This window comes from Dendrobates tinctorius, unplaced genomic scaffold (assembly GCF_039654945.1).
Source record: "Dendrobates tinctorius isolate UK_male_01 unplaced genomic scaffold, ASM3965494v1 ptg000254l, whole genome shotgun sequence".
Taxonomy (NCBI): Eukaryota; Metazoa; Chordata; class Amphibia; order Anura; family Dendrobatidae; genus Dendrobates; species Dendrobates tinctorius.
The window spans coordinates 1,371,673-1,399,494 of record NW_027361921.1 but is presented as its reverse complement, the minus strand read 5'-3'; the positions used below and the strand labels follow the sequence as shown (position 1 = coordinate 1,399,494).

The following is a 27,822-nucleotide window of genomic DNA, read 5'->3' as shown; positions in this document are numbered from 1 at the left end:
ATGCTGAAAAGGAAGTAAGATTGCTTCAAGCTTGACAACTTAACCAATGGATTTTATTTTGAAATGCCTCCACTTTCCGCACCTGACTCTCTAAGCAGTCTTTCCAATATATCACATCTTTTTGTGATGTAGACAAGTTGGTCAAAGAGCCTGTTTAGTAAACAGAAAATCTTGATTTCGAATGTCAGCAGTGCTTTCCTTTCTTCATGTCAGTTTGGGGCTGTTAGCCGAAAAAGAGGACTTTCACTTTTGTTTGACATCAAACATGTCTTTCCCAAAGCACTAATAAAGTGTAATTGAGAGAAAAAAAACTTTCTGCTTTTGAAATGCTCTAAAAGGAATTAGATGAAATAAGTTTCTTTAGAGAATATAGGATGGCTTCAAGCATTACAAATTAAAACCAGTGGAATTTGAGTAAAAAAAAAAATGTTGCTTTTGAAATGCTCTAAAAGGAATCAGAAGAAATAACTTTTTTTAGAGAATATAGGATGGGCTCAAGCTTTACAAATTAAAACCAGTGGAATAACATAAGAGATACTACAAATTTTCATAGCAGTTTTCGGAAAAAGCAGAATAATAAATATTCACCTATGGAACATGTGGTGCTGTGGCTTAGTTGGTTAAAGCGCCTGTCTTGTAAACAGGAGATCCTGAGTTCAACTCTCAGCAGTACCTTGTTTTTGTCTTCTCAAGAATAAGCTTCCTATCTTAAAGCAGGTGTTTTACCTGTGTGCAAACTCAAATTTGCCATTGTTCCAGCCCTACTGATAGTGCAATTGTGAGATTAAGAATCTCATCTAAATGCTGAAAAGGAAGTAAGATTGCTTCAAGCTTGACAACTTAACCAACTTAACCAAGATGCTACATCTTCTCAAGAATAAGCTTCCTATCTTAAAGCAGGTGTGTTTTACCTGTGTGCAAACTCAAATTTGCCATTGTTCCAGCCCTACTGATAGTGCAATTGTGAGATTAAGAATCTCATCTAAATGCTGAAAAGGAAGTAAGATTGCTTCAAGCTTGACAACTTAACCAATGGATTTTATTTTGAAATGCCTCCACTTTCCGCACCTGACTCTCTAAGCAGTCTTTCCAATATATCACATCTTTTTGTGATGTAGACAAGTTGGTCAAAGAGCCTGTTTAGTAAACAGAAAATCTTGATTTCGAATGTCAGCAGTGCTTTCCTTTCTTCATGTCAGTTTGGGGCTGTTAGCCGAAAAAGAGGACTTTCACTTTTGTTTGACATCAAACATGTCTTTCCCAAAGCACTAATAAAGTGTAATTGAGAGAAAAAAAACTTTCTGCTTTTGAAATGCTCTAAAAGGAATTAGATTAAATAAGTTTCTTTAGAGAATATAGGATGGCTTCAAGCATTACAAATTAAAACCAGTGGAATTTGAGTAAAAAAAAAAATTTTGCTTTTGAAATGCTCTAAAAGGAATCAGATGAAATAACTTTCTTTAGAGAATATAGGATGGGCTCAAGCTTTACAAATTAAAACCAGTGGAATTACACATTAGATGCTACAAATTTTCATAGCAGTTTTCGGAAAAAGCAGAATAATAAATATTCACCTATGGAACATGTGGTGCTGTGGCTTAGTTGGTTAAAGCGCCTGTCTTGTAAACAGGAGATCCTGAGTTCAACTCTCAGCAGTAGCTTGTTTTTGTCTTCTCAAGAATAAGCTTCCTATCTTAAAGCAGGTGTGTTTTACCTGTGTGCAAACTCAAATTTGCCATTGTTCCAGCCCTACTGATAGTGCAATTGTGAGATTAAGAATCTCATCTAAATGCTGAAAAGGAAGTAAGATTGCTTCAAGCTTGACAACTTAACCAACTTAACCAAGATGCTACATCTTCTCAAGAATAAGCTTCCTATCTTAAAGCAGGTGTGTTTTACCTGTGTGCAAACTCAAATTTGCCATTGTTCCAGCCCTACTGATAGTGCAATTGTGAGATTAAGAATCTCATCTAAATGCTGAAAAGGAAGTAAGATTGCTTCAAGCTTGACAACTTAACCAATGGATTTTATTTTGAAATGCCTCCACTTTCCGCACCTGACTCTCTAAGCAGTCTTTCCAATATATCACATCTTTTTGTGATGTAGACAAGTTGGTCAAAGAGCCTGTTTAGTAAACAGAAAATCTTGATTTCGAATGTCAGCAGTGCTTTCCTTTCTTCATGTCAGTTTGGGGCTGTTAGCCGAAAAAGAGGACTTTCACTTTTGTTTGACATCAAACATGTCTTTCCCAAAGCACTAATAAAGTGTAATTGAGAGAAAAAAAACTTTCTGCTTTTGAAATGCTCTAAAAGGAATTAGATGAAATAAGTTTCTTTAGAGAATATAGGATGGCTTCAAGCATTACAAATTAAAACCAGTGGAATTTGAGTAAAAAAAAAATGTTGCTTTTGAAATGCTCTAAAAGGAATCAGAAGAAATAACTTTTTTTAGAGAATATAGGATGGGCTCAAGCTTTACAAATTAAAACCAGTGGAATAACATAAGAGATACTACAAATTTTCATAGCAGTTTTCGGAAAAAGCAGAATAATAAATATTCACCTATGGAACATGTGGTGCTGTGGCTTAGTTGGTTAAAGCGCCTGTCTTGTAAACAGGAGATCCTGAGTTCAACTCTCAGCAGTACCTTGTTTTTGTCTTCTCAAGAATAAGCTTCCTATCTTAAAGCAGGTGTTTTACCTGTGTGCAAACTCAAATTTGCCATTGTTCCAGCCCTACTGATAGTGCAATTGTGAGATTAAGAATCTCATCTAAATGCTGAAAAGGAAGTAAGATTGCTTCAAGCTTGACAACTTAACCAAGATGCTACATCTTCTCAAGAATAAGCTTCCTATCTTAAAGCAGGTGTGTTTTACCTGTGTGCAAACTCAAATTTGCCATTGTTCCAGCCCTACTGATAGTGCAATTGTGAGATTAAGAATCTCATCTAAATGCTGAAAAGGAAGTAAGATTGCTTCAAGCTTGACAACTTAACCAATGGATTTTATTTTGAAATGCCTCCACTTTCCGCACCTGACTCTCTAAGCAGTCTTTCCAATATATCACATCTTTTTGTGATGTAGACAAGTTGGTCAAAGAGCCTGTTTAGTAAACAGAAAATCTTGATTTCGAATGTCAGCAGTGCTTTCCTTTCTTCATGTCAGTTTGGGGCTGTTAGCCGAAAAAGAGGACTTTCACTTTTGTTTGACATCAAACATGTCTTTCCCAAAGCACTAATAAAGTGTAATTGAGAGAAAAAAAACTTTCTGCTTTTGAAATGCTCTAAAAGGAATTAGATTAAATAAGTTTCTTTAGAGAATATAGGATGGCTTCAAGCATTACAAATTAAAACCAGTGGAATTTGAGTAAAAAAAAAAATTTTGCTTTTGAAATGCTCTAAAAGGAATCAGATGAAATAACTTTCTTTAGAGAATATAGGATGGGCTCAAGCTTTACAAATTAAAACCAGTGGAATTACACATTAGATGCTACAAATTTTCATAGCAGTTTTCGGAAAAAGCAGAATAATAAATATTCACCTATGGAACATGTGGTGCTGTGGCTTACTTGGTTAAAGCGCCTGTCTTGTAAACAGGAGATCCTGAGTTCAACTCTCAGCAGTAGCTTGTTTTTGTCTTCTCAAGAATAAGCTTCCTATCTTAAAGCAGGTGTGTTTTACCTGTGTGCAAACTCAAATTTGCCATTGTTCCAGCCCTACTGATAGTGCAATTGTGAGATTAAGAATCTCATCTAAATGCTGAAAGAAAGTAAGATTGCTTCAAGCTTACCAACTTAACCAAGATGCTACATCTTCTCAAGAATAAGCTTCCTATCTTAAAGCAGGTGTGTTTTACCTGTGTGCAAACTCAAATTTGCCATTGTTCCAGCCCTACTGATAGTGCAATTGTGAGATTAAGAATCTCATCTAAATGCTGAAAAGGAAGTAAGATTGCTTCAAGCTTGACAACTTAACCAATGGATTTTATTTTGAAATGCCTCCACTTTCCGCACCTGACTCTCTAAGCAGTCTTTCCAATATATCACATCTTTTTGTGATGTAGACAAGTTGGTCAAAGAGCCTGTTTAGTAAACAGAAAATCTTGATTTCGAATGTCAGCAGTGCTTTCCTTTCTTCATGTCAGTTTGGGGCTGTTAGCCGAAAAAGAGGACTTTCACTTTTGTTTGACATCAAACATGTCTTTCCCAAAGCACTAATAAAGTGTAATTGAGAGAAAAAAAACTTTCTGCTTTTGAAATGCTCTAAAAGGAATTAGATGAAATAAGTTTCTTTAGAGAATATAGGATGGCTTCAAGCATTACAAATTAAAACCAGTGGAATTTGAGTAAAAAAAAAAATGTTGCTTTTGAAATGCTCTAAAAGGAATCAGAAGAAATAACTTTTTTTAGAGAATATAGGATGGGCTCAAGCTTTACAAATTAAAACCAGTGGAATTACACATTAGATGCTACAAATTTTCATAGCAGTTTTCGGAAAAAGCAGAATAATAAATATTCACCTATGGAACATGTGGTGCTGTGGCTTAGTTGGTTAAAGCGCCTGTCTTGTAAACAGGAGATCCTGAGTTCAACTCTCAGCAGTACCTTGTTTTTGTCTTCTCAAGAATAAGCTTCCTATCTTAAAGCAGGTGTTTTACCTGTGTGCAAACTCAAATTTGCCATTGTTCCAGCCCTACTGATAGTGCAATTGTGAGATTAAGAATCTCATCTAAATGCTGAAAAGGAAGTAAGATTGCTTCAAGCTTGACAACTTAACCAACTTAATCAAGATGCTACATCTTCTCAAGAATAAGCTTCCTATCTTAAAGCAGGTGTGTTTTACCTGTGTGCAAACTCAAATTTGCCATTGTTCCAGCCCTACTGATAGTGCAATTGTGAGATTAAGAATCTCATCTAAATGCTGAAAAGGAAGTAAGATTGCTTCAAGCTTGACAACTTAACCAATGGATTTTATTTTGAAATGCCTCCACTTTCCGCACCTGACTCTCTAAGCAGTCTTTCCAATATATCACATCTTTTTGTGATGTAGACAAGTTGGTCAAAGAGCCTGTTTAGTAAACAGAAAATCTTGATTTCGAATGTCAGCAGTGCTTTCCTTTCTTCATGTCAGTTTGGGGCTGTTAGCCGAAAAAGAGGACTTTCACTTTTGTTTGACATCAAACATGTCTTTCCCAAAGCACTAATAAAGTGTAATTGAGAGAAAAAAAACTTTCTGCTTTTGAAATGCTCTAAAAGGAATTAGATTAAATAAGTTTCTTTAGAGAATATAGGATGGCTTCAAGCATTACAAATTAAAACCAGTGGAATTTGAGTAAAAAAAAAAATTTTGCTTTTGAAATGCTCTAAAAGGAATCAGATGAAATAACTTTCTTTAGAGAATATAGGATGGGCTCAAGCTTTACAAATTAAAACCAGTGGAATTACACATTAGATGCTACAAATTTTCATAGCAGTTTTCGGAAAAAGCAGAATAATAAATATTCACCTATGGAACATGTGGTGCTGTGGCTTAGTTGGTTAAAGCGCCTGTCTTGTAAACAGGAGATCCTGAGTTCAACTCTCAGCAGTACCTTGTTTTTGTCTTCTCAAGAATAAGCTTCCTATCTTAAAGCAGGTGTTTTACCTGTGTGCAAACTCAAATTTGCCATTGTTCCAGCCCTACTGATAGTGCAATTGTGAGATTAAGAATCTCATCTAAATGCTGAAAAGGAAGTAAGATTGCTTCAAGCTTGACAACTTAACCAACTTAACCAAGATGCTACATCTTCTCAAGAATAAGTTTCCTATCTTAAAGCATGTGTGTTTTACCTGTGTGCAAACTCAAATTTGCCATTGTTCCAGCCCTACTGATAGTGCAATTGTGAGATTAAGAATCTCATCTAAATGCTGAAAAGGAAGTAAGATTGCTTCAAGCTTGACAACTTAACCAACTTAATCAAGATGCTACATCTTCTCAAGAATAAGCTTCCTATCTTAAAGCAGGTGTGTTTTACCTGTGTGCAAACTCAAATTTGCCATTGTTCCAGCCCTACTGATAGTGCAACTGTGAGATTAAGAATCTCATCTAAATGCTGAAAAGGAAGTAAGATTGATTCAAACCAATGGATTTTATTTTAAAATGCTTTTTGTAGCATCTAATGTGTAATTCCACTGGTTTTAATTTGTAATGCTTGAGCCCATCCTATATTCTCTAAAGAAGGTTATTTCATCTAATTCCTTTTAGAGCATTTCAAAAGCAAATTTTTTTTTCACTCAAATTCCACTGGTTTTAATTTGTAATGCTTGAAGCCATCCTATATTCTCTAAAGAAACTTATTTCATCTAATTCCTTTTATAGCATTTCAAAAGCAGAAAGTTTTTTTCTCTCAATTGCACTTTATTAGGGATTTGGGAAAGACATGTTTGATGTCAAACAAAAGTGAAAGTCCTCTTTTTCGACTCACAGCCCCAAACTGACATGAAGAAAGGAAAGCACTGCTGACATTCGAAATCAAGATTTTCTGTTTACTAAAAAGGCTCTTTGACCAACTTGGCTACATCACAAAAAGATGTGATATATTGGAAAGACTGCTTAGAGAGTCAGATGCGGAAAGTGGATGCATTTCAAAATAAAAACCATTGGTTAAATTGTCAAGCTTGAAGCAGTCTTACTTCCTTTTCAGCATTTAGATGAGATACTTAATCTCACAATTGCACTATCAGTAGGGCTGGAACAATGGCAAATTTGAGTTTGCACACAGGTAAAACACACATGCTTTAAGATAGGAAGCTTATACTTGAGAAGATGAAAACAAGGTACTGCTGAGAGTTGAAGTCAGGATTTCCTGTTTACGAGACAGGCGCTTTAACCAACTAAGCCACAGCACCACATGATCCATATGTGAATATTTATTATTCTGCTTTTTCAGAAAACTGCTATGAAAATTTGTAGCATCTAATGTGTAATTCCACTGGTTTTAATTTGTAATGCTTGAAGCCATCCTATATTCTCTAAAGAAACTTATTTCATCTAATTCCTTTTAGAGCATTTCAAAAGCAGAAAGTTTTTTTCTCTCAATTGCACTTTATTAGGGCTTTGGGAAAGACATGTTTGATGTCAAACAAAAGTGAAAGTCCTCTTTTTTGGATAACAGCCCCAAACTGACATGAAGAAAGGAAAGCACTGCTGACATTCGAAATCAAGATTTTCTGTTTACTAAACAGGCTCTTTGACCAACTTGTCTACATCACAAAAAGATGTGATATATTGGAAAGACTGCTTAGAGAGTCAGGTGCGGAAAGTGGAGGCATTTCAAAATAAAATCAATTGGTTAAGTTGTCAAGCTTGAAGCAATCTTACTTCCTTTTCAGCATTTAGATGAGATTCTTAATCTCACAATTGCACTATCAGTAGGACTGGAACAATATCAAATTTGAGTTTGCACACAGGTAAAACACATGCTTTAAGATAGGAAGCTTATTCTTGAGAAGATGAAAACAAGGTACTGCTGAGAGTTGTACTCAGGATCTCCTGTTTACGAGACAGGCGCATTAACCAACTAAGCCACAGAACCACAAATTCCATGTGTGAATATTTACTATTCTGCTTTTTCGGAAAACTGCTATGAAAATTTGTAGCATCTAATGTGTAATTCCACTGGTTTTAATTTGTAATGCTTGAGCCCATCCTATATTCTCTAAAGAAACTTATTTCATCTAATTCTTTTTAGAGCATTTCAAAAGCAGAAAGTTTTTTTCTCTCAATTGCACTTTATTAGTGATTTGGGAAAGACATGTTTGATGTCAAACAAAAGTGAAAATCCTCTTTTTCGACTAACAGCCCCAAACTTACATGAAGAAAGGAAAGCACTGCTGACATTCGAAATCAAGATTTTCTGTTTACTAAACAGGCTCTTTGACCAACTTGGCTACATCACAAAAAGATTTGATATATTGGAAAGACTGCTTAGAGAGTCAGATGCGGAAAGTGGAGGCATTTCAAAATAAAATCCATTGGTTAAATTGTCAAGCTTGAAGCAGTCTTACTTCCTTTTCAGCATTTAGATGAGATACTTAATCTCACAATTGCACTATCAGTAGGGCTGGAACAATGGCAAATTTGAGTTTGCACACAGGTAAAACACATGCTTTAAGATAGGAAGCTTATTCTTGAGAAGATGAAAACAAGGTACTGCTGAGAGTTGTACTCAGGATCTCCTGTTTACGAGACAGGCGCATTAACCAACTAAGCCACAGAACCACAAATTCCATGTGTGAATATTTACTATTCTGCTTTTTCGGAAAACTGCTATGAAAATTTGTAGCATCTAATGTGTAATTCCACTGGTTTTAATTTGTAATGCTTGAGCCCATCCTATATTCTCTAAAGAAACTTATTTCATCTAATTCTTTTTAGAGCATTTCAAAAGCAGAAAGTTTTTTTCTCTCAATTGCACTTTATTAGTGATTTGGGAAAGACATGTTTGATGTCAAACAAAAGTGAAAGTCCTCTTTTTCGACTAACAGCCCCAAACTGACATGAAGAAAGGAAAGCACTGCTGACATTCGAAATCAAGATTTTCTGTTTACTAAACAGGCTCTTTGACCAACTTGGCTACATCACAAAAAGATGTGATATATTGGAAAGACTGCTTAGAGAGTCAGATGCGGAAAGTGAAGGCATTTCAAATTAAAATCCATTGGTAAAGTTGTCAAGTTTGAAGCAATCTTACTTCCTTTTCAGCATTTAGATGAGATACTTAATCTCACAATTGCACTATGAGTAGGGCTGGAAAAATGGCAAATTTGAGTTTGCACACAGGTAAAACACATGCTTTAAGATAGGAAGCTTATTCTTGAGAAGATGAAAACAAGGTACTGCTGAGAGTTGTACTCAGGATCTCCTGTTTACGAGACAGGCGCATTAACCAACTAAGCCACAGAACCACAAATTCCATGTGTGAATATTTACTATTCTGCTTTTTCGGAAAACTGCTATGAAAATTTGTAGCATCTAATGTGTAATTCCACTGGTTTTAATTTGTAATGCTTGAGCCCATCCTATATTCTCTAAAGAAACTTATTTCATCTAATTCTTTTTAGAGCATTTCAAAAGCAGAAAGTTTTTTTCTCTCAATTGCACTTTATTAGTGATTTGGGAAAGACATGTTTGATGTCAAACAAAAGTGAAAGTCCTCTTTTTCGACTAACAGCCCCAAACTGACATGAAGAAAGGAAAGCACTGCTGACATTCGAAATCAAGATTTTCTGTTTACTAAACAGGCTCTTTGACCAACTTGGCTACATCACAAAAAGATGTGATATATTGGAAAGACTGCTTAGAGAGTCAGATGCGGAAAGTGAAGGCATTTCAAATTAAAATCCATTGGTAAAGTTGTCAAGTTTGAAGCAATCTTACTTCCTTTTCAGCATTTAGATGAGATACTTAATCTCACAATTGCACTATCAGTAGGGCTGGAAAAATGGTAAATTTGAGTTTGCACACTGGTAGAACACCTGCTTTAAGATAGGAAGCTTATTCTTGAGAAGATGAAAACAAGGTACTGCTGAGAGTTGAACTCAGGATCGCCTGTTTATGACACAGGCGCTTTAACCAACTAAGCCACAGCACCACATGATTCATATGTGAATATTTATTATTCTGCTTTTTCAGAAAACTGCTATGAAAATTTGTAGCATCTAATGTGTAATTCCACTGGTTTTAATTTGTAATGCTTGAGCCCATCCTATATTCTCTAAAGAAAGTTATTTCATCTAATTCCTTTTAGAGCATTTCAAAGCAAAATTTTTTTTACTTAAATTCCACTGCTTTTAATTTGTAATGATGGAAGCCATCCTATATTCTCTAAAGAAACTTATTTCATCTAATTCCTTTTAGAGCATTTCAAAAGCAGAAAGTTTTTTTCTCTCAATTGCACTTTATTAGGGATTTGGGAAAGACATGTTTGATGTCAAACAAAAGTGAAAGTCCTCTTTTTCGGCTAACAGCCCCAAACTGACATGAAGAAAGGAAAGCACTGCTGACATTCGAAATCAAGATTTTCAGTTTACTAAACAGGCTCTTTGACCAACTTGGCTAAATCACAAAAAGATATGATATATTGGAAAGACTGCTTAGAGATTCAGGTGCGGAAAGTGGAGGCATTTCAAAATAAAATCCATTGGTTAAGTTGTCAAGCTTGAAGCAATCTTACTTCCTTTTCAACATTTAGATGAGATTCTTAATCTCACAATTGCACTATCAGTAGGGCTGGAACAATGGCAAATTTGAGTTTGCGCACAGGTAAAACACCTGCTTTAAGATAGGAAGCTTATTCTTGAGAAGATGAAAGCAAGGTACTGCTGAGAGTTGAAGTCAGGATTTCCTGTTTACGAGACAGGCGCTTTAACCAACTAAGCCACAGCACCACATGATCCATATGTGAATATTTATTATTCTGCTTTTTCAGAAAACTGCTATGAAAATTTGTAGCATCTAATGTGTAATTCCACTGGTTTTAATTTGTAATGCTTGAGCCCATCCTATATTCTCTAAAGAAAGTTATTTCATCTAATTCCTTTTAGAGCATTTCAAAAGCAAATTTTTTTTTTCACTCAAATTCCACTGGTTTTAATTTGTAATGCTTGAAGCCATCCTATATTCTCTAAAGAAACTTATTTCATCTAATTCCTTTTAGAGCATTTCAAAAGCAGAAAGTTTTTTTCTCTCAATTGCAATTTATTAGGCATTTGGGAAAGACATGTTTGATGTCAAACAAAAGTGAAAGTCCTCTTTTTCGGCTAACAGCCCCAAACTGACATGAAGAAAGGAAAGCACTGCTGACATTCGAAATCAAGATTTTCTGTTTACTAAACAGGCTCTTTCACCAACTTGGCTACATCACAAAAAGATGTGATATATTGGAAAGACTGCTTAGAGAGTCAGATGCGGAAAGTGGAGGCATTCAAATTAAAATCCATTGGTAAAGTTGTCAAGTTTGAAGCAATCTTACTTCCTTTTCAGCATTTAGATGAGATACTTAATCTCACAATTGCACTGAGTAGGGCTGGAAAAATGGCAAATTTGAGTTTGCACACAGGTACAACACCTGCTTGTAGATAGGAAGCTTATCCTTGAGAAGATGAAAACTAGGTACTGCTGAGAGTTGAACTCAGGATCTCCTGTTTACGACACAGGCGCTTTAACCAACTAAGCCACAGGACCACATGATTCATAAGTGAATATTTATTATTCTGCTTTTTCAGAAAACTGCTATGAAAATTTGTAGCATCTAATGTGTAATTCCACTGGTTTTAATTTGTAATGCTTGAGCCCATCCTATATTCTCTAAAGAAAGTTATTTCATCTAATTCCTTTTAGAGCATTTCAAAAGCAAAATGTTTTTTACTTAAATTCCACTGGTTTTAATTTGTAATGATGGAAGCCATCCTATATTCTCTAAAGAAACTTATTTCATCTAATTCCTTTTAGAGCATTTCAAAAGCAGAAAGTTTTTTTCTCTCAATTGCACTTTATTAGGGATTTGGGAAAGACATGTTTGATGTCAAACAAAAGTGAAAGTCCTCTTTTTCGGCTAACAGCCCCAAACTGACATGAAGAAAGAAAAGCACTGCTGACATTCGAAATCAAGATTTTCTGTTTACTAAACAGGCTCTTTGACCAACTTGGCTACATCACAAAAAGATGTGATATATTGGAAAGACTGCTTAGAGAGTCAGATGCGGAAAGTGGAGGCATTTCAAAATAAAATCCATTGGTTAAATTGTCAAGCTTGAAGCAGTCTTACTTCCTTTTCAGCATTTAGATGAGATACTTAATCTCACAGTTGCACTAACAGTAGGGCTGGAAAAATGGCAAATTTGAGTTTGCACACAGGTAAAACACCTGCTTTAAGATAGAAAGCTTATTCTTGAGAAGATGAAAACAAGGTACTGCTGAGAGTTGAATTCAGGATCTCTTAGTTACAAGACAGGAGCTTTAACCAACTAAGCCACAGCACCACATGATTCATATGTGAATATTTATTATTCTGCTTTTTCAGAAAACTGCTATGAAAATTTGTAGCATCTAATGTGTAATTCCACTGGTTTTAATTTGTAATGCTTGAGCCCATCCTATATTCTCTAAAGAAAGTTATTTCATCTAATTCCTTTTAGATCATTTCAAAAGCAAATTTTTTTTTCACTCAAATTCCACTGGTTTTAATTTGTAATGCTTGAAGCCATCCTATGTTCTCTAAAGAAACTTATTTCATCTAATTCCTTTTATAGCATTTCAAAAGCAGAAAGTTTTTTTCTCTCAATTGCACTTTATTAGGGATTTGGGAAAGACATGTTTGATGTCAAACAAAAGTGAAAGTCCTCTTTTTCGACTCACAGCCCCAAACTGACATGAAGAAAGGAAAGCACTGCTGACATTCGAAATCAAGATTTTCAGTTTACTAAACAGGCTCTTTGACCAACTTGGCTAAATCACAAAAAGATATGATATATTGGAAAGACTGCTTAGAGATTCAGGTGCGGAAAGTGGAGGCATTTCAAAATAAAATCCATTGGTTAAGTTGTCAAGCTTGAAGCAATCTTACTTCCTTTTCAACATTTAGATGAGATTCTTAATCTCACAATTGCACTATCAGTAGGGCTGGAACAATGGCAAATTTGAGTTTGCGCACAGGTAAAACACCTGCTTTAAGATAGGAAGCTTATTCTTGAGAAGATGAAAGCAAGGTACTGCTGAGAGTTGAAGTCAGGATTTCCTGTTTACGAGACAGGCGCTTTAACCAACTAAGCCACAGCACCACATGATCCATATGTGAATATTTATTATTCTGCTTTTTCAGAAAACTGCTATGAAAATTTGTAGCATCTAATGTGTAATTCCACTGGTTTTAATTTGTAATGCTTGAGCCCATCCTATATTCTCTAAAGAAAGTTATTTCATCTAATTCCTTTTAGAGCATTTCAAAAGCAAATTTTTTTTTTCACTCAAATTCCACTGGTTTTAATTTGTAATGCTTGAAGCCATCCTATATTCTCTAAAGAAACTTATTTCATCTAATTCCTTTTAGAGCATTTCAAAAGCAGAAAGTTTTTTTCTCTCAATTGCAATTTATTAGGCATTTGGGAAAGACATGTTTGATGTCAAACAAAAGTGAAAGTCCTCTTTTTCGGCTAACAGCCCCAAACTGACATGAAGAAAGGAAAGCACTGCTGACATTCGAAATCAAGATTTTCTGTTTACTAAACAGGCTCTTTCACCAACTTGGCTACATCACAAAAAGATGTGATATATTGGAAAGACTGCTTAGAGAGTCAGATGCGGAAAGTGGAGGCATTCAAATTAAAATCCATTGGTAAAGTTGTCAAGTTTGAAGCAATCTTACTTCCTTTTCAGCATTTAGATGAGATACTTAATCTCACAATTGCACTGAGTAGGGCTGGAAAAATGGCAAATTTGAGTTTGCACACAGGTACAACAACTGCTTGTAGATAGGAAGCTTATCCTTGAGAAGATGAAAACTAGGTACTGCTGAGAATTGAACTCAGGATCTCCTGTTTACGACACAGGCGCTTTAACCAACTAAGCCACAGGACCACATGATTCATAAGTGAATATTTATTATTCTGCTTTTTCAGAAAACTGCTATGAAAATTTGTAGCATCTAATGTGTAATTCCACTGGTTTTAATTTGTAATGCTTGAGCCCATCCTATATTCTCTAAAGAAAGTTATTTCATCTAATTCCTTTTAGAGCATTTCAAAAGCAAAATGTTTTTTACTTAAATTCCACTGGTTTTAATTTGTAATGATGGAAGCCATCCTATATTCTCTAAAGAAACTTATTTCATCTAATTCCTTTTAGAGCATTTCAAAAGCAGAAAGTTTTTTTCTCTCAATTGCACTTTATTAGGGATTTGGGAAAGACATGTTTGATGTCAAACAAAAGTGAAAGTCCTCTTTTTCGGCTAACAGCCCCAAACTGACATGAAGAAAGAAAAGCACTGCTGACATTCGAAATCAAGATTTTCTGTTTACTAAACAGGCTCTTTGACCAACTTGGCTACATCACAAAAAGATGTGATATATTGGAAAGACTGCTTAGAGAGTCAGATGCGGAAAGTGGAGGCATTTCAAAATAAAATCCATTGGTTAAATTGTCAAGCTTGAAGCAGTCTTACTTCCTTTTCAGCATTTAGATGAGATACTTAATCTCACAGTTGCACTAACAGTAGGGCTGGAAAAATGGCAAATTTGAGTTTGCACACAGGTAAAACACCTGCTTTAAGATAGAAAGCTTATTCTTGAGAAGATGAAAACAAGGTACTGCTGAGAGTTGAATTCAGGATCTCTTAGTTACAAGACAGGCGCTTTAACCAACTAAGCCACAGCACCACATGATTCATATGTGAATATTTATTATTCTGCTTTTTCAGAAAACTGCTATGAAAATTTGTAGCATCTAATGTGTAATTCCACTGGTTTTAATTTGTAATGCTTGAGCCCATCCTATATTCTCTAAAGAAAGTTATTTCATCTAATTCCTTTTAGATCATTTCAAAAGCAAATTTTTTTTTCACTCAAATTCCACTGGTTTTAATTTGTAATGCTTGAAGCCATCCTATATTCTCTAAAGAAACTTATTTCATCTAATTCCTTTTATAGCATTTCAAAAGCAGAAAGTTTTTTTCTCTCAATTGCACTTTATTAGGGATTTGGGAAAGACATGTTTGATGTCAAACAAAAGTGAAAGTCCTCTTTTTCGACTCACAGCCCCAAACTGACATGAAGAAAGGAAAGCACTGCTGACATTCGAAATCAAGATTTTCTGTTTACTAAACAGGCTCTTTGACCAACTTGGCTAAATCACAAAAAGATATGATATATTGGAAAGACTGCTTAGAGATTCAGGTGCGGAAAGTGGAGGCATTTCAAAATAAAATCCATTGGTTAAGTTGTCAAGCTTGAAGCAATCTTACTTCCTTTTCAACATTTAGATGAGATTCTTAATCTCACAATTGCACTATCAGTAGGGCTGGAACAATGGCAAATTTGAGTTTGCGCACAGGTAAAACACCTGCTTTAAGATAGGAAGCTTATTCTTGAGAAGATGAAAGCAAGGTACTGCTGAGAGTTGAAGTCAGGATTTCCTGTTTACGAGACAGGCGCTTTAACCAACTAAGCCACAGCACCACATGATCCATATGTGAATATTTATTATTCTGCTTTTTCAGAAAACTGCTATGAAAATTTGTAGCATCTAATGTGTAATTCCACTGGTTTTAATTTGTAATGCTTGAGCCCATCCTATATTCTCTAAAGAAAGTTATTTCATCTAATTCCTTTTAGAGCATTTCAAAAGCAAATTTTTTTTTTCACTCAAATTCCACTGGTTTTAATTTGTAATGCTTGAAGCCATCCTATATTCTCTAAAGAAACTTATTTCATCTAATTCCTTTTAGAGCATTTCAAAAGCAGAAAGTTTTTTTCTCTCAATTGCAATTTATTAGGCATTTGGGAAAGACATGTTTGATGTCAAACAAAAGTGAAAGTCCTCTTTTTCGGCTAACAGCCCCAAACTGACATGAAGAAAGGAAAGCACTGCTGACATTCGAAATCAAGATTTTCTGTTTACTAAACAGGCTCTTTCACCAACTTGGCTACATCACAAAAAGATGTGATATATTGGAAAGACTGCTTAGAGAGTCAGATGCGGAAAGTGGAGGCATTCAAATTAAAATCCATTGGTAAAGTTGTCAAGTTTGAAGCAATCTTACTTCCTTTTCAGCATTTAGATGAGATACTTAATCTCACAATTGCACTGAGTAGGGCTGGAAAAATGGCAAATTTGAGTTTGCACACAGGTACAACAACTGCTTGTAGATAGGAAGCTTATCCTTGAGAAGATGAAAACTAGGTACTGCTGAGAATTGAACTCAGGATCTCCTGTTTACGACACAGGCGCTTTAACCAACTAAGCCACAGGACCACATGATTCATAAGTGAATATTTATTATTCTGCTTTTTCAGAAAACTGCTATGAAAATTTGTAGCATCTAATGTGTAATTCCACTGGTTTTAATTTGTAATGCTTGAGCCCATCCTATATTCTCTAAAGAAAGTTATTTCATCTAATTCCTTTTAGAGCATTTCAAAAGCAAAATGTTTTTTACTTAAATTCCACTGGTTTTAATTTGTAATGATGGAAGCCATCCTATATTCTCTAAAGAAACTTATTTCATCTAATTCCTTTTAGAGCATTTCAAAAGCAGAAAGTTTTTTTCTCTCAATTGCACTTTATTAGGGATTTGGGAAAGACATGTTTGATGTCAAACAAAAGTGAAAGTCCTCTTTTTCGGCTAACAGCCCCAAACTGACATGAAGAAAGAAAAGCACTGCTGACATTCGAAATCAAGATTTTCTGTTTACTAAACAGGCTCTTTGACCAACTTGGCTACATCACAAAAAGATGTGATATATTGGAAAGACTGCTTAGAGAGTCAGATGCGGAAAGTGGAGGCATTTCAAAATAAAATCCATTGGTTAAATTGTCAAGCTTGAAGCAGTCTTACTTCCTTTTCAGCATTTAGATGAGATACTTAATCTCACAGTTGCACTAACAGTAGGGCTGGAAAAATGGCAAATTTGAGTTTGCACACAGGTAAAACACCTGCTTTAAGATAGAAAGCTTATTCTTGAGAAGATGAAAACAAGGTACTGCTGAGAGTTGAATTCAGGATCTCTTAGTTACAAGACAGGCGCTTTAACCAACTAAGCCACAGCACCACATGATTCATATGTGAATATTTATTATTCTGCTTTTTCAGAAAACTGCTATGAAAATTTGTAGCATCTAATGTGTAATTCCACTGGTTTTAATTTGTAATGCTTGAGCCCATCCTATATTCTCTAAAGAAAGTTATTTCATCTAATTCCTTTTAGATCATTTCAAAAGCAAATTTTTTTTTCACTCAAATTCCACTGGTTTTAATTTGTAATGCTTGAAGCCATCCTATATTCTCTAAAGAAACTTATTTCATCTAATTCCTTTTATAGCATTTCAAAAGCAGAAAGTTTTTTTCTCTCAATTGCACTTTATTAGGGATTTGGGAAAGACATGTTTGATGTCAAACAAAAGTGAAAGTCCTCTTTTTCGACTCACAGCCCCAAACTGACATGAAGAAAGGAAAGCACTGCTGACATTCGAAATCAAGATTTTCTGTTTACTAAACAGGCTCTTTGACCAACTTGGCTAAATCACAAAAAGATATGATATATTGGAAAGACTGCTTAGAGATTCAGGTGCGGAAAGTGGAGGCATTTCAAAATAAAATCCATTGGTTAAGTTGTCAAGCTTGAAGCAATCTTACTTCCTTTTCAACATTTAGATGAGATTCTTAATCTCACAATTGCACTATCAGTAGGGCTGGAACAATGGCAAATTTGAGTTTGCGCACAGGTAAAACACCTGCTTTAAGATAGGAAGCTTATTCTTGAGAAGATGAAAGCAAGGTACTGCTGAGAGTTGAAGTCAGGATTTCCTGTTTACGAGACAGGCGCTTTAACCAACTAAGCCACAGCACCACATGATCCATATGTGAATATTTATTATTCTGCTTTTTCAGAAAACTGCTATGAAAATTTGTAGCATCTAATGTGTAATTCCACTGGTTTTAATTTGTAATGCTTGAGCCCATCCTATATTCTCTAAAGAAAGTTATTTCATCTAATTCCTTTTAGAGCATTTCAAAAGCAAATTTTTTTTTTCACTCAAATTCCACTGGTTTTAATTTGTAATGCTTGAAGCCATCCTATATTCTCTAAAGAAACTTATTTCATCTAATTCCTTTTAGAGCATTTCAAAAGCAGAAAGTTTTTTTCTCTCAATTGCAATTTATTAGGCATTTGGGAAAGACATGTTTGATGTCAAACAAAAGTGAAAGTCCTCTTTTTCGGCTAACAGCCCCAAACTGACATGAAGAAAGGAAAGCACTGCTGACATTCGAAATCAAGATTTTCTGTTTACTAAACAGGCTCTTTCACCAACTTGGCTACATCACAAAAAGATGTGATATATTGGAAAGACTGCTTAGAGAGTCAGATGCGGAAAGTGGAGGCATTCAAATTAAAATCCATTGGTAAAGTTGTCAAGTTTGAAGCAATCTTACTTCCTTTTCAGCATTTAGATGAGATACTTAATCTCACAATTGCACTGAGTAGGGCTGGAAAAATGGCAAATTTGAGTTTGCACACAGGTACAACAACTGCTTGTAGATAGGAAGCTTATCCTTGAGAAGATGAAAACTAGGTACTGCTGAGAATTGAACTCAGGATCTCCTGTTTACGACACAGGCGCTTTAACCAACTAAGCCACAGGACCACATGATTCATAAGTGAATATTTATTATTCTGCTTTTTCAGAAAACTGCTATGAAAATTTGTAGCATCTAATGTGTAATTCCACTGGTTTTAATTTGTAATGCTTGAGCCCATCCTATATTCTCTAAAGAAAGTTATTTCATCTAATTCCTTTTAGAGCATTTCAAAAGCAAAATGTTTTTTACTTAAATTCCACTGGTTTTAATTTGTAATGATGGAAGCCATCCTATATTCTCTAAAGAAACTTATTTCATCTAATTCCTTTTAGAGCATTTCAAAAGCAGAAAGTTTTTTTCTCTCAATTGCACTTTATTAGGGATTTGGGAAAGACATGTTTGATGTCAAACAAAAGTGAAAGTCCTCTTTTTCGGCTAACAGCCCCAAACTGACATGAAGAAAGAAAAGCACTGCTGACATTCGAAATCAAGATTTTCTGTTTACTAAACAGGCTCTTTGACCAACTTGGCTACATCACAAAAAGATGTGATATATTGGAAAGACTGCTTAGAGAGTCAGATGCGGAAAGTGGAGGCATTTCAAAATAAAATCCATTGGTTAAATTGTCAAGCTTGAAGCAGTCTTACTTCCTTTTCAGCATTTAGATGAGATACTTAATCTCACAGTTGCACTAACAGTAGGGCTGGAAAAATGGCAAATTTGAGTTTGCACACAGGTAAAACACCTGCTTTAAGATAGAAAGCTTATTCTTGAGAAGATGAAAACAAGGTACTGCTGAGAGTTGAATTCAGGATCTCTTAGTTACAAGACAGGCGCTTTAACCAACTAAGCCACAGCACCACATGATTCATATGTGAATATTTATTATTCTGCTTTTTCAGAAAACTGCTATGAAAATTTGTAGCATCTAATGTGTAATTCCACTGGTTTTAATTTGTAATGCTTGAGCCCATCCTATATTCTCTAAAGAAAGTTATTTCATCTAATTCCTTTTAGATCATTTCAAAAGCAAATTTTTTTTTCACTCAAATTCCACTGGTTTTAATTTGTAATGCTTGAAGCCATCCTATATTCTCTAAAGAAACTTATTTCATCTAATTCCTTTTATAGCATTTCAAAAGCAGAAAGTTTTTTTCTCTCAATTGCACTTTATTAGGGATTTGGGAAAGACATGTTTGATGTCAAACAAAAGTGAAAGTCCTCTTTTTCGACTCACAGCCCCAAACTGACATGAAGAAAGGAAAGCACTGCTGACATTCGAAATCAAGATTTTCTGTTTACTAAACAGGCTCTTTGACCAACTTGGCTACATCACAAAAAGATGTGATATATTGGAAAGACTGCTTAGAGAGTCAGATGCGGAAAGTGGAGGCATTTCAAAATAAAATCCATTGGTTAAATTGTCAAGCTTGAAGCAGTCTTACTTCCTTTTCAGCATTTAGATGAGATACTTAATCTCACAATTGCACTATCAGTAGGGCTGGAACATTGGCAAATTTGAGTTTGCACACAGGTAAAACACACCTGCTTTAAGATAGGAAGCTTATTCTTGAGAAGATGAAAACAAGGTACTGCTGAGAGTTGAAGTCAGGATTTCCTGTTTACGAGACAGGCGCTTTAACCAACTAAGCCACAGCACCACATGATCCATATGTGAATATTTATTATTCTGCTTTTTCAGAAATCTGCTATGAAAATTTATAGCATCTAATGTGTAATTCCACTGGTTTTAATTTGTAATGCTTGAAGCCATCCTATATTCTCTAAAGAAACTTATTTCATCTAATTCCTTTTAGAGCATTTCAAAAGCAGAAAGTTTTTTTCTCTCAATTGCACTTTATTAGGGCTTTGGGAAAGACATGTTTGATGTCAAACAAAAGTGAAAGTCCTCTTTTTTGGCTAACAGCCCCAAACTGACATGAAGAAAGGAAAGCACTGCTGACATTCGAAATCAAGATTTTCTGTTTACTAAACAGGCTCTTTGACCAACTTGTCTACATCACAAAAAGATGTGATATATTGGAAAGACTGCTTAGAGAGTCAGGTGCGGAAAGTGGAGGCATTTCAAAATAAAATCAATTGGTTAAGTTGTCAAGCTTGAAGCAATCTTACTTCCTTTTCAGCATTTAGATGAGATTCTTAATCTCACAATTGCACTATCAGTAGGGCTGGAACAATGGCAAATTTGAGTTTGCACACAGGTAAAACACATGCTTTAAGATAGGAAGCTTATTCTTGAGAAGATGAAAACAAGGTACTGCTGAGAGTTGTACTCAGGATCTCCTGTTTACGAGACAGGCGCATTAACCAACTAAGCCACAGAACCACAAATTCCATGTGTGAATATTTACTATTCTGCTTTTTCGGAAAACTGCTATGAAAATTTGTAGCATCTAATGTGTAATTCCACTGGTTTTAATTTGTAATGCTTGAGCCCATCCTATATTCTCTAAAGAAACTTATTTCATCTAATTCTTTTTAGAGCATTTCAAAAGCAGAAAGTTTTTTTTCTCTCAATTGCACTTTATTAGTGATTTGGGAAAGACATGTTTGATGTCAAACAAAAGTGAAAGTCCTCTTTTTCGACTAACAGCCCCAAACTGACATGAAGAAAGGAAAGCACTGCTGACATTCGAAATCAAGATTTTCTGTTTACTAAACAGGCTCTTTGACCAACTTGGCTACATCACAAAAAGATTTGATATATTGGAAAGACTGCTTAGAGAGTCAGATGCGGAAAATGGAGGCATTTCAAAATAAAATCCATTGGTTAAATTGTCAAGCTTGAAGCAGTCTTACTTCCTTTTCAGCATTTAGATGAGATACTTAATCTCACAATTGCACTATCAGTAGGGCTGGAACAATGGCAAATTTGAGTTTGCACACAGGTAAAACACATGCTTTAAGATAGGAAGCTTATTCTTGAGAAGATGAAAACAAGGTACTGCTGAGAGTTTTACTCAGGATCTCCTGTTTACGAGACAGGCGCATTAACCAACTAAGCCACAGAACCACAAATTCCATGTGTGAATATTTACTATTCTGCTTTTTCGGAAAACTGCTATGAAAATTTGTAGCATCTAATGTGTAATTCCACTGGTTTTAATTTGTAATGCTTGAGCCCATCCTATATTCTCTAAAGAAAGTTATTTCATCTAATTCCTTTTAGAGCATTTCAAAAGCAAATTTTTTTTTTCACTCAAATTCCACTGGTTTTAATTTGTAATGCTTGAAGCCATCCTATATTCTCTAAAGAAACTTATTTCATCTAATTCCTTTTAGAGCATTTCAAAAGCAGAAAGTTTTTTTCTCTCAATTGCACTTTATTAGGGATTTGGGAAAGACATGTTTGATGTCAAACAAAAGTGAAAGTCCTCTTTTTCGACTAACAGCACCAAACTGACATGAAGAAAGGAAAGCACTGCTGACATTCGAAATCAAGATTTTCAGTTTACTAAACAGGCTCTTTGACCAACTTGGCTAAATCACAAAAAGATGTGATATATTGGAAAGACTGCTTAGAGAGTCAGATGCGGAAAGTGGAGGCATTTCAAAATAAAATCCATTGGTTAAATTGTCAAGCTTGAAGCAGTCTTACTTCCTTTTCAGCATTTAGATGAGATACTTAATCTCACAATTGCACTATCAGTAGGGCTGGAACAATGGCAAATTTGAGTTTGCGCACAGGTAAAACACCTGCTTTAAGATAGGAAGCTTATTCTTGAGAAGATGAAAACAAGGTACTGCTGAGAGTTGAACTCAGGATTTCCTGTTTACGAGACAGGTGCTTTAACCAACTAAGCCACAGCACCACATGATCCATATGTGAACATTTATTATTCTGCTTTTTCAGAAAACTGCTATGAAAATTTGTAGCATCTAATGAGTAATTCCACTGGTTTTAATTTGTAATGCTTGAGCCCATCCTATATTCTCTAAAGAAAGTTATTTCATCTAATTCCTTTTAGAGCATTTCAAAAGCAATTTTTTTTTTTCACTCAAATTCCACTGGTTTTAATTTGTAATGCTTGAAGCCATCCTATATTCTCTAAAGAAACTTATTTCATCTAATTCCTTTTAGAGCATTTCAAAAGCAGAAAGTTTTTTTCTCTCAATTGCAATTTATTAGGGATTTGGGAAAGACATGTTTGATGTCAAACAAAAATGAAAGTCCTCTTTTTCGGCTAACAGCCCCAAACTGACATGAAGAAAGGAAAGCACTGCTGACATTCGAAATCAAGATTTTCTGTTTACTAAACAGGCTCTTTCACCAACTTGGCTACATCACAAAAAGATGTGATATATTGGAAAGACTGCTTAGAGAGTCAGATGCGGAAAGTGGAGGCATTCAAATTAAAATCCATTGGTAAAGTTGTCAAGTTTGAAGCAATCTTACTTCCTTTTCAGCATTTAGATGAGATACTTAATCTCACAATTGCACTATGAGTAGGGCTGGAAAAATGGCAAATTTGAGTTTGCACACAGGTACAACACCTGCTTGAAGATAGGAAGCTTATCCTTGAGAAGATGAAAACAAGGTACTGCTGAGAGTTGAACTCAGGATCTCCTGTTTACGACACAGGCGCTTTAACCAACTAAGCCACAGGACCACATGATTCATAAGTGAATATTTATTATTCTGCTTTTTCAGAAAACTGCTATGAAAATTTGTAGCGTCTAATGTGTAATTCCACTGGTTTTAATTTGTAATGCTTGAGCCCATCCTATATTCTCTAAAGAAAGTTATTTCATCTAATTCCTTTTAGAGCATTTCAAAAGCAAAATTTTTTTTACTTAAATTCCACTGGTTTTAATTTGTAATGATGGAAGCCATCCTATATTCTCTAAAGAAACTAATTTCATCTAATTCCTTTTAGAGCATTTCAAAAGCAGAAAGTTTTTTTCTCTCAATTGCACTTTATTAGGGATTTGGGAAAGACATGTTTGATGTCAAACAAAAGTGAAAGTCCTCTTTTTCGGCTAACAGCCCCAAACTGACATGAAGAAAGAAAAGCACTGCTGACATTCGAAATCAAGATTTTCTGTTTACTAAACAGGCTCTTTGACCAACTTGGCTATATCACAAAAAGATGTGATATATTGGAAAGACTGCTTAGAGAGTCAGATGCGGAAAGTGGAGGCATTTCAAAATAAAATCCATTGGTTAAATTGTCAAGCTTGAAGCAATCTTACTTCCTTTTCAGCATTTAGATGAGATACTTAATCTCACAATTGCACTATCAGTAGGGCTGGAAAAATGGCAAATTTGAGTTTGCACACAGGTAAAACACCTGCTTTAAGATAGGAAGCTTATTCTTGAGAAGATGAAAACAAGGTACTGCTGAGAGTTGAATTCAGGATCTCTTGTTTACAAGACAGGCGCTTTAACCAACTAAGCCACAGCACCACATGATTCATATGTGAATATTTATTATTCTGCTTTTTCAGAAAACTGCTATGAAAATTTGTAGCATCTAATGTGTAATTCCACTGGTTTTAATTTGTAATGCTTGAGCCCATCCTATATTCTCTAAAGAAAGTTATTTCATCTAATTCCTTTTAGATCATTTCAAAAGCAAATTTTTTTTTCGCTCAAATTCCACTGGTTTTAATTTGTAATGCTTGAAGCAATCCTATATTCTCTAAAGAAACTTATTTCATCTATTTCCTTTTAGAGCATTTCAAAAGCAGAAAGTTTTTTTCTCTCAATTGCACTTTGTTAGGGATTTGGGAAAGACATGTTTGATGTCAAACAAAAGTGAAAGTCCTCTTTTTCGGCTAACAGCCCCAAACTGACATGAAGAAAGGAAAGCACTGCTGACATTCGAAATCAAGATTTTCTGTTTACTAAACAGGCTCTTTGACCAACTTGACTAAATCACAATAAGATGTGATATATTGGAAAGACTGCTTAGAGAGTCAGATGCGGAAAGTGGAGGCATTTCAAAATAAAATCCATTGGTTAAATTGTCAAGCTTGAAGCAGTCTTACTTCCTTTTCAGCATTTAGATGAGATACTTAATCTCACAGTTGCACTATCAGTAGGGCTGGAAAAATGGCAAATTTGAGTTTGCACACATGTACAACACCGGCTTTAAGATCGGAAGCTTATTCTTGAGAAGATGAAAGCAAGGTACTGCTGAGAGTTGAACTCAGGATCTCCTGTTTACGAGACAGGCGCTTTAACCAACTAAGCCACTGCACCACATGATTCAAATGTGAATATTTATTATTCTGCTTTTTCAGAAAACTGCTATGAAAATTTGTAGCATCTAATCTGTAATTCCACTGGTTTTAATTTGTAATGCTTGAGCCCATCCTATATTCTCTAAAGAAAGTTATTTCATCTAATTCCTTTTAGAGCATTTCAAAAGCAAATTTTTTTTTCACTCAAATTCCACTGGTTTTAATTTGTAATGCTTGAAGCCATCCTATATTCTCTAAAGAAACTTATCTCATCTAATTCCTTTTAGAGCATTTCAAAAGCAGAAAGTTTTTTTCTCTCAATTGTACTTTATTAGGGATTTGGGAAAGACATGTTTGATGTCAAACAAAAGTGAAAGTCCTCTTTTTCGGCTAACAGCCCCAAACAGACATGAAGAAAGGAAAGCACTGCTGACATTCGAAATCAAGATTTTCTGTTTACTAAACAGGCTCTTTGACCAACTTGGCTAAATCACAAAAAGATGTGATATATTGGAAAGACTGCTTAGAGAGTCATATGCGGAAAGTGGAGGCATTTCAAAATAAAATCCATTGGTTAAATTGTCAAGCTTGAAGCAGTCTTACTTCCTTTTCAGCATTTAGATGAGATACTTAATCTCACAATTGCACTATCAGTAGGGCTGGAAAAATGGCAAATTTAAGTTTGCACACAGGTAAAACACCTGCTTTAAGATAGAAAGCTTATTCTTGAGAAGATGAAAACAAGGTACTGCTGAGAGTTGAATTCAGGATCTCTTGGTTACAAGACAGGCGCTTTAACCAACTAAGCCACAGCACCACATGATTCATATGTGAATATTTATTATTCTGCTTTTTCAGAAAACTGCTATGAAAATTTGTAGCATCTAATGTGTAATTCCACTGGTTTTAATTTGTAATGCTTGAGCCCATCCTATATTCTCTAAAGAAAGTTATTTCATCTAATTCCTTTTAGATCATTTCAAAAGCAAATTTTTTTTTCACTCAAATTCCACTGGTTTTAATTTGTAATGCTTGAAGCCATCCTATATTCTCTAAAGAAACTTATTTCATCTAATTCCTTTTATAGCATTTCAAAAGCAGAAAGTTTTTTTCTCTCAATTGCACTTTATTAGGGATTTGGGAAAGACATGTTTGATGTCAAACAAAAGTGAAAGTCCTCTTTTTCGACTCACAGCCCCAAACTGACATGAAGAAAGGAAAGCACTGCTGACATTCGAAATCAAGATTTTCTGTTTACTAAACAGGCTCTTTGACCAACTTGGCTACATCACAAAAAGATGATATATATTGGAAAGACTGCTTAGAGAGTCAGATGCGGAAAGTGGAGGCATTTCAAAATAAAATCCATTGGTTAAATTGTCGAGCTTGAAGCAGTCTTACTTCATTTTCAGCATTTAGATGAGATACTTAATCTCACAATTGCACTATCAGTAGGGCTGGAAAAATAGCAAATTTGAGTTTGCACACAGGTAAAACACCTGCTTTAAGATAGGAAGCTTATTCTTGAGAAGATGAAAACAAGGTACTGCTGAGAGTTGAATTCAGGATCTCCTGTTTACGAGACAGGCGCTTTAACCAACTAAGCCACAGCACCACATGATCCATATGTGAATATTTATTATTCTGCTTTTTCAGAAAACTGCTATGAAAATTTGTAGCATCTAATGTGTAATTCCACTGGTTTTAATTTGTAATGCTTGAGCCCATCCTATATTCTCTAAAGAAAGTTATTTCATCTAATTCCTTTTAGAGCATTTCAAAAGCAAATTTTTTTTTTCACTCAAATTCCACTGGTTTTAATTTATAATGCTTGAAGCCATCCTATATTCTCTAAAGAAACTTATTTCATCTAATTCCTTTTAAAGCATTTCAAAAGCAGAAAGTTTTTTTCTCTCAATTGCACTTTATTAGGGATTTGGGAAAGACATGTTTGATGTCAAACAAAAGTGAAAGTCCTCTTTTTCGACTAACAGCCCCAAACTGACATGAAGAAAGGAAAGCACTGCTGACATTCGAAATCAAGATTTTCTGTTTACTAAACAGGCTCTTTGACCAACTTGGCTACATCACAAAAAGATGTGATATATTGGAAAGACTGCTTAGAGAGTCAGATGCGGAAAGTTGAGGCATTTCAAATTAAAATCCATTGGTAAAGTTGTCAAGTTTGAAGCAATCTTACTTCCTATTCAGCATTTAGATGAGATACTTAATCTCACAATTGCACTATGAGTAGGGCTGGAAAAATGGCAAATTTGAGTTTGCACACAGGTAAGACACGTGCTTTAAAATAGGAAGCTTATTCTTGAGAAGATGAAAACAAGGTACTGCTAAGAGTTGAATTCAGGATCTCCTGTTTACGAGACAGGCGCTTTAACCAACTAAGCCACAGAACCACAAATTCCATGTGTGAATATTTATTATTCTGCTTTTCGGAAAACTGCTATGAAAATTTGTAGCATCTAATGTGTAATTCCACTGGTTTTAATTTGCAATGCTTGAGCCCATCCTATATTCTCTAAAGAAAGTTATTTCATCTAATTCCTTTTAGAGCATTTCAAAAGCAAATTTTTTTTTTCACTCAAATTCCACTGGTTTTAATTTGTAATGCTTGAAGCCATCCTATATTCTCTAAAGAAACTTATTTCATCTAATTCCTTTTAGAGCATTTCAAAAGCAGAAAGTTTTTTTCTCTCAATTGCACTTTATTAGGGATTTGGGAAAGACATGTTTGATGTCAAACAAAAGTGAAAGTCCTCTTTTTCGGCTAACAGCCCAAAACTGACATGAAGAAAGGAAAGCACTGCTGACATTCGAAATCAAGATTTTCAGTTTACTAAACAGGCTCTTTGACCAACTTGGCTAAATCACAAAAAGATGTGATATATTGGAAAGACTGCTTAGAGAGTCAGATGCGGAAAGTGGAGGCATTTCAAAATAAAATCCATTGGTTAAATTGTCAAGCTTGAAGCAGTCTTACTTCCTTTTCAGCATTTAGATGAGATACTTAATCTCACAATTGCACTATCAGTAGGGCTGGAACAATGGCAAATTTGAGTTTGCGCACAGGTAAAACACCTGCTTTAAGATAGGAAGCTTATTCTTGAGAAGATGAAAACAAGGTACTGCTGAGAGTTGAACTCAGGATTTCCTGTTTACGAGACAGGCGCTTTAACCAACTAAGCCACAGCACCACATGATCCATATGTGAATATTTATTATTCTGCTTTTTCAGAAAACTGCTATGAAAATTTGTAGCATCTAATGA

At 35.0% G+C, this 27,822-nt stretch overlaps 19 non-coding genes across 19 annotated transcripts; 4 read left to right on the top strand and 15 right to left on the bottom strand.

The window, feature by feature from the left end:
• The first annotated feature begins 601 nt into the window (after positions 1-601).
• TRNAT-UGU (transfer RNA threonine (anticodon UGU)) lies at positions 602-675 on the top strand. Its single transcript has one exon. It is a non-coding gene; the product is annotated as a tRNA-Thr (tRNA).
• Positions 676-2,574: 1,899 nt separating this feature from the next.
• On the top strand, positions 2,575-2,648 carry TRNAT-UGU (transfer RNA threonine (anticodon UGU)). Its single transcript has one exon. It is a non-coding gene; the product is annotated as a tRNA-Thr (tRNA).
• A 1,881-nt stretch (positions 2,649-4,529) lies between these two features.
• TRNAT-UGU (transfer RNA threonine (anticodon UGU)) lies at positions 4,530-4,603 on the top strand. The gene has a single exon. It is a non-coding gene; the product is annotated as a tRNA-Thr (tRNA).
• Positions 4,604-5,515: 912 nt separating this feature from the next.
• TRNAT-UGU (transfer RNA threonine (anticodon UGU)) lies at positions 5,516-5,589 on the top strand. Its single transcript has one exon. It is a non-coding gene; the product is annotated as a tRNA-Thr (tRNA).
• Positions 5,590-6,810: 1,221 nt separating this feature from the next.
• Positions 6,811-6,884, bottom strand: TRNAT-CGU (transfer RNA threonine (anticodon CGU)). The gene has a single exon. It is a non-coding gene; the product is annotated as a tRNA-Thr (tRNA).
• Positions 6,885-10,350: 3,466 nt separating this feature from the next.
• TRNAT-CGU (transfer RNA threonine (anticodon CGU)) lies at positions 10,351-10,424 on the bottom strand. The gene has a single exon. It is a non-coding gene; the product is annotated as a tRNA-Thr (tRNA).
• Positions 10,425-11,146: 722 nt separating this feature from the next.
• TRNAT-CGU (transfer RNA threonine (anticodon CGU)) lies at positions 11,147-11,220 on the bottom strand. Its single transcript has one exon. It is a non-coding gene; the product is annotated as a tRNA-Thr (tRNA).
• A 1,521-nt stretch (positions 11,221-12,741) lies between these two features.
• TRNAT-CGU (transfer RNA threonine (anticodon CGU)) lies at positions 12,742-12,815 on the bottom strand. The gene has a single exon. It is a non-coding gene; the product is annotated as a tRNA-Thr (tRNA).
• Positions 12,816-13,537: 722 nt separating this feature from the next.
• Positions 13,538-13,611, bottom strand: TRNAT-CGU (transfer RNA threonine (anticodon CGU)). The gene has a single exon. It is a non-coding gene; the product is annotated as a tRNA-Thr (tRNA).
• Positions 13,612-15,132: 1,521 nt separating this feature from the next.
• Positions 15,133-15,206, bottom strand: TRNAT-CGU (transfer RNA threonine (anticodon CGU)). The gene has a single exon. It is a non-coding gene; the product is annotated as a tRNA-Thr (tRNA).
• Positions 15,207-15,928: 722 nt separating this feature from the next.
• Positions 15,929-16,002, bottom strand: TRNAT-CGU (transfer RNA threonine (anticodon CGU)). Its single transcript has one exon. It is a non-coding gene; the product is annotated as a tRNA-Thr (tRNA).
• A 1,521-nt stretch (positions 16,003-17,523) lies between these two features.
• Positions 17,524-17,597, bottom strand: TRNAT-CGU (transfer RNA threonine (anticodon CGU)). Its single transcript has one exon. It is a non-coding gene; the product is annotated as a tRNA-Thr (tRNA).
• Positions 17,598-18,319: 722 nt separating this feature from the next.
• Positions 18,320-18,393, bottom strand: TRNAT-CGU (transfer RNA threonine (anticodon CGU)). The gene has a single exon. It is a non-coding gene; the product is annotated as a tRNA-Thr (tRNA).
• A 1,523-nt stretch (positions 18,394-19,916) lies between these two features.
• On the bottom strand, positions 19,917-19,990 carry TRNAT-CGU (transfer RNA threonine (anticodon CGU)). Its single transcript has one exon. It is a non-coding gene; the product is annotated as a tRNA-Thr (tRNA).
• Positions 19,991-22,088: 2,098 nt separating this feature from the next.
• On the bottom strand, positions 22,089-22,162 carry TRNAT-CGU (transfer RNA threonine (anticodon CGU)). Its single transcript has one exon. It is a non-coding gene; the product is annotated as a tRNA-Thr (tRNA).
• Positions 22,163-22,886: 724 nt separating this feature from the next.
• Positions 22,887-22,960, bottom strand: TRNAT-CGU (transfer RNA threonine (anticodon CGU)). The gene has a single exon. It is a non-coding gene; the product is annotated as a tRNA-Thr (tRNA).
• A 1,521-nt stretch (positions 22,961-24,481) lies between these two features.
• TRNAT-CGU (transfer RNA threonine (anticodon CGU)) lies at positions 24,482-24,555 on the bottom strand. The gene has a single exon. It is a non-coding gene; the product is annotated as a tRNA-Thr (tRNA).
• A 1,522-nt stretch (positions 24,556-26,077) lies between these two features.
• On the bottom strand, positions 26,078-26,151 carry TRNAT-CGU (transfer RNA threonine (anticodon CGU)). The gene has a single exon. It is a non-coding gene; the product is annotated as a tRNA-Thr (tRNA).
• A 1,523-nt stretch (positions 26,152-27,674) lies between these two features.
• Positions 27,675-27,748, bottom strand: TRNAT-CGU (transfer RNA threonine (anticodon CGU)). Its single transcript has one exon. It is a non-coding gene; the product is annotated as a tRNA-Thr (tRNA).
• Between the last annotated feature and the right edge of the window lie 74 nt (positions 27,749-27,822).